The sequence below is a fragment of the Neofelis nebulosa genome, chromosome 3 (assembly GCF_028018385.1).
Source record: "Neofelis nebulosa isolate mNeoNeb1 chromosome 3, mNeoNeb1.pri, whole genome shotgun sequence".
Classification (NCBI taxonomy): domain Eukaryota; kingdom Metazoa; phylum Chordata; class Mammalia; order Carnivora; family Felidae; genus Neofelis; species Neofelis nebulosa.
In genome coordinates, this window is record NC_080784.1 from 63,825,005 (window position 1) to 63,831,169 (window position 6,165).

General features: G+C 36.7%; 1 long non-coding RNA gene across 2 annotated transcripts in view; it reads left to right on the forward strand.

The window, feature by feature from the left end:
- Positions 1-4,388, forward strand: part of LOC131506888 (uncharacterized) — a 29,778-nt gene extending 25,390 nt beyond the window's left edge. Inside the window, exon 3 of one of the 2 annotated variants that reach the window (XR_009259211.1) lies at positions 3,084-3,468. This is a non-coding gene — a long non-coding RNA (uncharacterized LOC131506888). Of the gene's footprint in view, positions 1-3,083; positions 3,469-3,910 lie in introns of those variants that run through there. The other variant, XR_009259210.1, reaches the window with a different exon arrangement.
- The last annotated feature ends 1,777 nt before the right edge of the window (positions 4,389-6,165 follow it).

A 6,165-nucleotide genomic window follows, 5' to 3' on the forward strand; every position in this document is an offset into this window, starting at 1 on the left:
AATATTAACTTCCATGTATAGTGTACTTATTATTCATACTTAACATTTTTTGTATTTTTAGCATGTATATGAAGTAGAAGTCTTTTTTAATTTTTATGAAAAAAATGCAAATGAACACAAGTATCTACAAATTAAAAAAATTAACAAACGTGCACACAGATACAGACAAATTAATTATATATATATAAAATATTCTAGGAAACTTACCTCTTAAGATAAGATGATATAAGAAGTATATATTTTAAAGGTAATTTTAGCTTTCATCTGGAAAGTTTGAAGAATTGAAATCTAAAGCCTTGGGTCATTTAACCCAATAGTGTGATTCTGTAGCTGTAGCTATTGAATCCATAAGTCTTAGTAATGACTTTCACAGTGTTTAGGAACACTTGCCATGTGACAACTTTTCTTCAGAAAATTGGTTGGGTTTCTAGAATCTGGTAGTTGACTCATCCTGTGTGTAAATGGATGTACACCAACAAATCCCTTTCTCATTCTTGCATGTTTTAGAACTTACCCCTCCTTTTTATCTACAAAACCACCCACTGAAGAGCTTGAGGCATAAATGTGGGTAATTTGCAGGGGTAATTTTTTTTTTTTTTTTTTACCGTTGGGGAATAGAAAGAATATGTGTTATCTGATCCTCATACATTGGTGCCTATTGTGAACAATATTTGTTTGTTTGTTTTTACAACATCTATTCAACATTGCCACCAGCCCAGTACTTCCTAAAGGATCTGTTCATAGGGCTTGACTGAAGCAGGTAGCTGTCACAGGACACTTTAAAATAGTGCCCCAATAATATCATCATTGGCAACCATTTCTCCTGGACTCAAGGATATTCTGTTTATAAAATCCTGTGATGAAATATGTTACTGCAAATAATACCATTTAAGTTACCAGCCACACACCTCTTCCAGGCTATTTAATAACCAGCTCAGAGTGAGGTCCTTTGGCTCATGAGACGCCTTGGGGGCTGGGGCCAAACAGATGGGATAGACAGAGGGATGGGACCAAGGTCAAGTTTTATCTATGTGATAATTGTGAGAGTTCTTAAAGTTATTCCAAGATAAAGTATTAATCTCCTCTTGTTATTACCTGGAAACAAAAAAGAGTATATTCAGAAACTATCTCAGGAAATCAGATTTGCAGATTAAAACAAAAAGTAGAAAGTTTCTAAAAGAAAAATATTCCAAGCATTTCACAGGACAGTCTTGGGAATCTCGGGATAGAACTGGAATCAGAAATTTTCATAATTTCTCCCTTCAGTCAATTTGTTCTAATTGCTTCTAAACACAAAGCGAAAAATCCTGTACTCCTTTATCTGATGGCCTACTTCAAAGAAAGACAGTAAAAACTTTTAAAGGGCATGCTAATTTAAAATGTTATCTTTCTGGTAATGGAAAATAAACATGATGATAAGAGATCTAAGTTATGAGGTCAAAGGCTAAAGAGATTTTTCCCAGTTTTATTGAGAAGTAATTAACATACATCACTGTATTAGTTCAAGGTGCATAGCATGATGGTTTGATTTATATATATTGTGAAGTGAGTACCACATAAGTTCAGTTAACATCCATCATCTCATATACATACAATAAAAAGAAAAGAAAATAATTTCTCCTGGTGTTGAGAACTCTTAGGATCTGTTCTCTTAACAACTTCACTATATATCATGCAGCAATGCTAGCTGTAGTCATCATGTTAGATGTTACATCCTAAGGGCATTAAAAATATATATTTATTATTTTCATTTGCATTTTTAAAATGGATACCCAAATGTATTCCTAACTATTTGACATGATCGTGGTTAGACTGCTTTTTCAACTTCATATTTATCTCTAGGTAAGTCAAATTGTAATTTGAAATGCCCATTTGGCTGCTTTAAAAAAAAAAAATCTAACTATAGTTTCAATTTGGTGGGGAGAAGGAGAGCTAAAAACAAAAACTAATAAATATATCCTAAGGCGTGTCTGTATATTTTGTTTTGATTTTAATGAGGCGATCATGAATCAGAATGCTGGGAACTTGCTGTAACAAACCAAGGTTAAGAAGATTCTGAGTAGTCAAATCAACCTTATGACATAGGAAATTAGGATTTCCCAGCATGAGGTCTTAAAATAGAGAGCATGAACATGAATCAGAGGCAAAATGGATGTATTCTGAAAAATAGCAGCTCCTCTCAAGGAGAAAAAGAAAATGTGTTAGTAAGAGAAAATGCCAGGCCATCCGTTCATTCATTCATTCACTCATTTAACAAATACTACAAATACTGCTGTCCACATGCCATGTGCCAAGCAGGATATAGAAAAATAATTCCTAATCTAGGGTGTGTGAAGAGGATGAAGGGAATTGTGTTGAAATAGGAGAACTAACAAATTGTGGGTGAAACCCGCGAGCCTTGTGTATGAATCTAGGTTCTCGTGGAGTCATGAGCTGTAACTGGCCTTGCAAAAAATGTTACAGACAAGAGGTTTTGTGCTTGTTTTTTTTCTTTTTTGTCCTCTGAGTTTAAAGTGTAAAATAATCAAAACCATATGCTGTGAATTTCACAAAGGATAATATTACTTGATGAGAAAATATAAGCTGGTCCTGCTAACCAAAACAAAGTGAGGTGCTCGGCCCGAGTCCATTCTCTGATGGGGAAATTGGGAGGTAGGAATAGGGGTAGAGGCTGGTGGCATATATCCTGGTTCAGAAGATCTAAAAGCACAACTAGACCCCATTGAGAGTTCTCTGAATCTGCCCTTATTTTTCACCATTGGCCAATAGAGTAGAGAAAACCAGCTGTAAAAAGATGGTCTTCCTGTGACAGCAGTCTGTATCAGCCAAGAGCAGGAAGTTTTTCCACTCTACCCTTCTTGCCCTTCATGGCAACCTCAGTCTCAGCTGACAATCCAATTCATGATATATATAAAAAATTCATTTATTTGTCCATTAAACAAATATTGATGGAGCACTTTATATGTCAGGAACTGTGGGTAACATTAGGGATACGATGGTGAAGAAAACGGTACCAGCTCTGCCCTCGTGGACATTGTCCGGTGTGGAATATCATTTGTCAAATATTTGTTTCATCCTTTTAGGTTTCTTGTAATTTGGAGGCTATAAAAGAAGCATGACATCTCTGTCTTCTAGGAGTTCACGCTTTGCAGACGCATAGACACCACATTTAAAAATATAAGTCAGCACATAATTAACAGCAAAACTGAATATGACCAAGGGCTTGACTGTACAATTATATAACAATTGATACTTCCTCGGTGACAGCTACTGCTTCTCAGCATGACATTCAGAGCACCAACCAGGTAGTGTCTTTTGTCAGACAGGTGGTGCCTTCCTCTGCCATCTGTCCCTGGAGTGCATGTAACAGAGAGGCAGAGACCCTGGAACTTGTGAAAGAAGAAAGCAAGAAAGCAAGAAAGCAAGAAGGAAAGAAAGCAAGAAAGCAAGCAAGCAAGCAAGCAAGAAAGCAAGAAAGCAAGAAGGAAAGAAAGCAAGAAAGCAAGCAAGCAAGCAAGCAAAAAAGAAAGCAAGCAAGCAAGCAAGAAAGAAAGAAAGAAAGAAAGAAAGAAAAGAAAAGAAAGAAAGGATTATACTAGTGTGGATAATTGCAAGAGAATCAAAATTTTTCATTTAGAAGCCAAAAGTGATTCAGCTGGTATTCAATCAATGAGAAAAACTAAGTGACCAGCTTAGTTAAAAATATCAACCAACCCTAAATCAGCAAACAAACAAAAATACAAAATAATAATAGCAAACAACAATTTGAAAACAACCATACAACCGATATATTTTCTCCCTCTCTCTCACCCTTGCTCAGAAGCTTAGTGAAACTAAAACAAAAGGTAGGGCATCTTTTCTTCAGGCCTCCATTTACTGTCACTTACTATCTTTTCTCTTCTTCTTACAGTACACTGTGTCCTTGAGTCAGACCTGCCCAGAGAACCCTGCCCAGGCCCTCTTGCCAGAGAAGAGTCCTTCCTCTGTCAGAATTATGTTAATCTACTGTGTGGGAATCCAGCCCTGCTTGTGACTCTTGCCAGTTACATTGGAGCTGTTGATTAAGAACATTCTTCGCCACGTGACTACATAAAACAGTTGGACCATTTTACCCCTCGGTTCGAGTGATTTTTTTTTTCACATTATACAACTATCAGTTTATTTTATTGTTCATGAAGATCGCTCTCTCCTCACAGAGCAGGAAATGTGCTCTGAAGCTGACAGGGAAGGAACTCGCTTTAATAGTAGCAATGACAACAACACAATAACAAGCGTTTTCAAAAATAAGCAGTTAACCACGTCCTCTTCCATCCCATTTCCCCCCACCTACACGTGGCTTCCATCTCCTTCTGTCATTCCAATAAAAGCAGGTTGTACACTGCTCATTACTGAGAGCCCAGAATCCTAATCCTTCACACCTTGGTCATTAGCCAGTCTAATAATAACGTGAGAAATCCAAAGGGCGAGGATGACTGTCACACTTTCAAGCAGCTGTGCTAACTGTCCGCAGTCACCAGGCACAGTTACAGTCTTCTTATTTTGATATTTAGATTTGGGGTTTTGTTTATTTTCTTTTATAGATTGACAAGCTCATTTTCCCCCAACATGGTCAAAATAATGACTCAACTATACTTCCGAAGATGACAAAATAAGGAAACAACCCATAATGAAATTTATTCTAAAGGAACGCAATTGGTGAACACAAATTTTGTAGATAGATATTTGAAATATATTACATGTTAGTTCTAATTAATACACTGCAAGCTTTTTAAAAAATTAGTTATTTTCCATGAGCCAATCATTATACACTCTTCGTCGTGTTTTCTTAAGTCCCAGTATCACAAGGGTCATAGTCAGCTTTGAGTTGCTCCTATTCTGTGCAGTCTGAAAGACTATGCTGGACAGAGCTTGAGAATTCTTGAATGAAGCAAAATATGAACAATGAGAAATTATTTCATTTTGCAGTGAGTGACTCTTTGGACAACACTATATATTGTTTAAAATATATCTTGCTGATTTTGAACATGAAACAAATCACAGAAAAATCTAATGCTGGGGTTTTTTTAAAGAAAAAAATAATATTTTGAAACAAAACAAAATAAAAACTGCTTTATCTTTCAAAGCCAGAAGTGTAGAGGTAGTGGCATAGTGGCTGACCCCAGTTTTTAGTATATTCTCCGTTCTAAGGACATTGACAGGAAATGGTCAGCCTGGAGATACAATGAAAGGAAACTCAGCAGTGAAGGTTTCACTGATAACATGTGATTTGAAGTCAGTGAACAGACCTAACGGTCATTCACTCACCGTGGCCAAAGCGTATAATAATCCAAAGGTTCCACTAAAATCTTGTCATAAAAGCACGGGGAGGATGGCACTTGACAGGAGGCAGGGCAGAACATTTTCCTACTGATAGGTGGGTTGCAATAACTGATATCGATATTAAGATATTATTTTGCAACATTCTGTTTATCAAATCTATATTTGTCCTAAATTTCCTTACATTACACAATAAAAGATGACTGATTTTTAACATAAGCTCCTTTATAATAAAACTGACTAACCAGCACACAGCCCCTATTCTTTCTTATCTCCTATTACCTCTCTCCACCTGTCACTGTTGTCCCCTTTATCTTAGGTGAATAGCTGTTCTTGGTAGACGAAATCACTAAACTTCAATGTTTCCTTTTTATAATTTCAGATAGAACTCATCCTATGTTTTCTTAAATGGAATATGCCCTATAATCAATCACTTAGCTTTTCTTAGATCAATTATATTAGACTACAGAGGGTGTATCACTTTTGTTCCTGCACAAAGCAGGAACATGTTGCCCTCTCCCACAACTTAGATGTGTTGTACTATCTTACCTTCATAGTATTTTTTCATAGTATTCTTTGTGTTGTATTTCTTATTGCCTACCTTGGTACCAGGCTGCCAGCCTCACAAAAAGTGAAGGAGTAGGAGTTTGAATTCTCAAATACGTGTGCTTGCTATTGGTTACTTTGCTCAATACTTGCAGTAGACTTCTTGGAGTTTAGAAAGTAAATAGGGAAGAGACGCCCCAGGTGGCTCAGTCTGTTGAGCGACCGACTTTGGCTCAGGTCATGATTTCACAATTTGTGGGTTCGAGCCCCGCATCGGGCTCTGTGTTGACAGCTTGGAGCCTG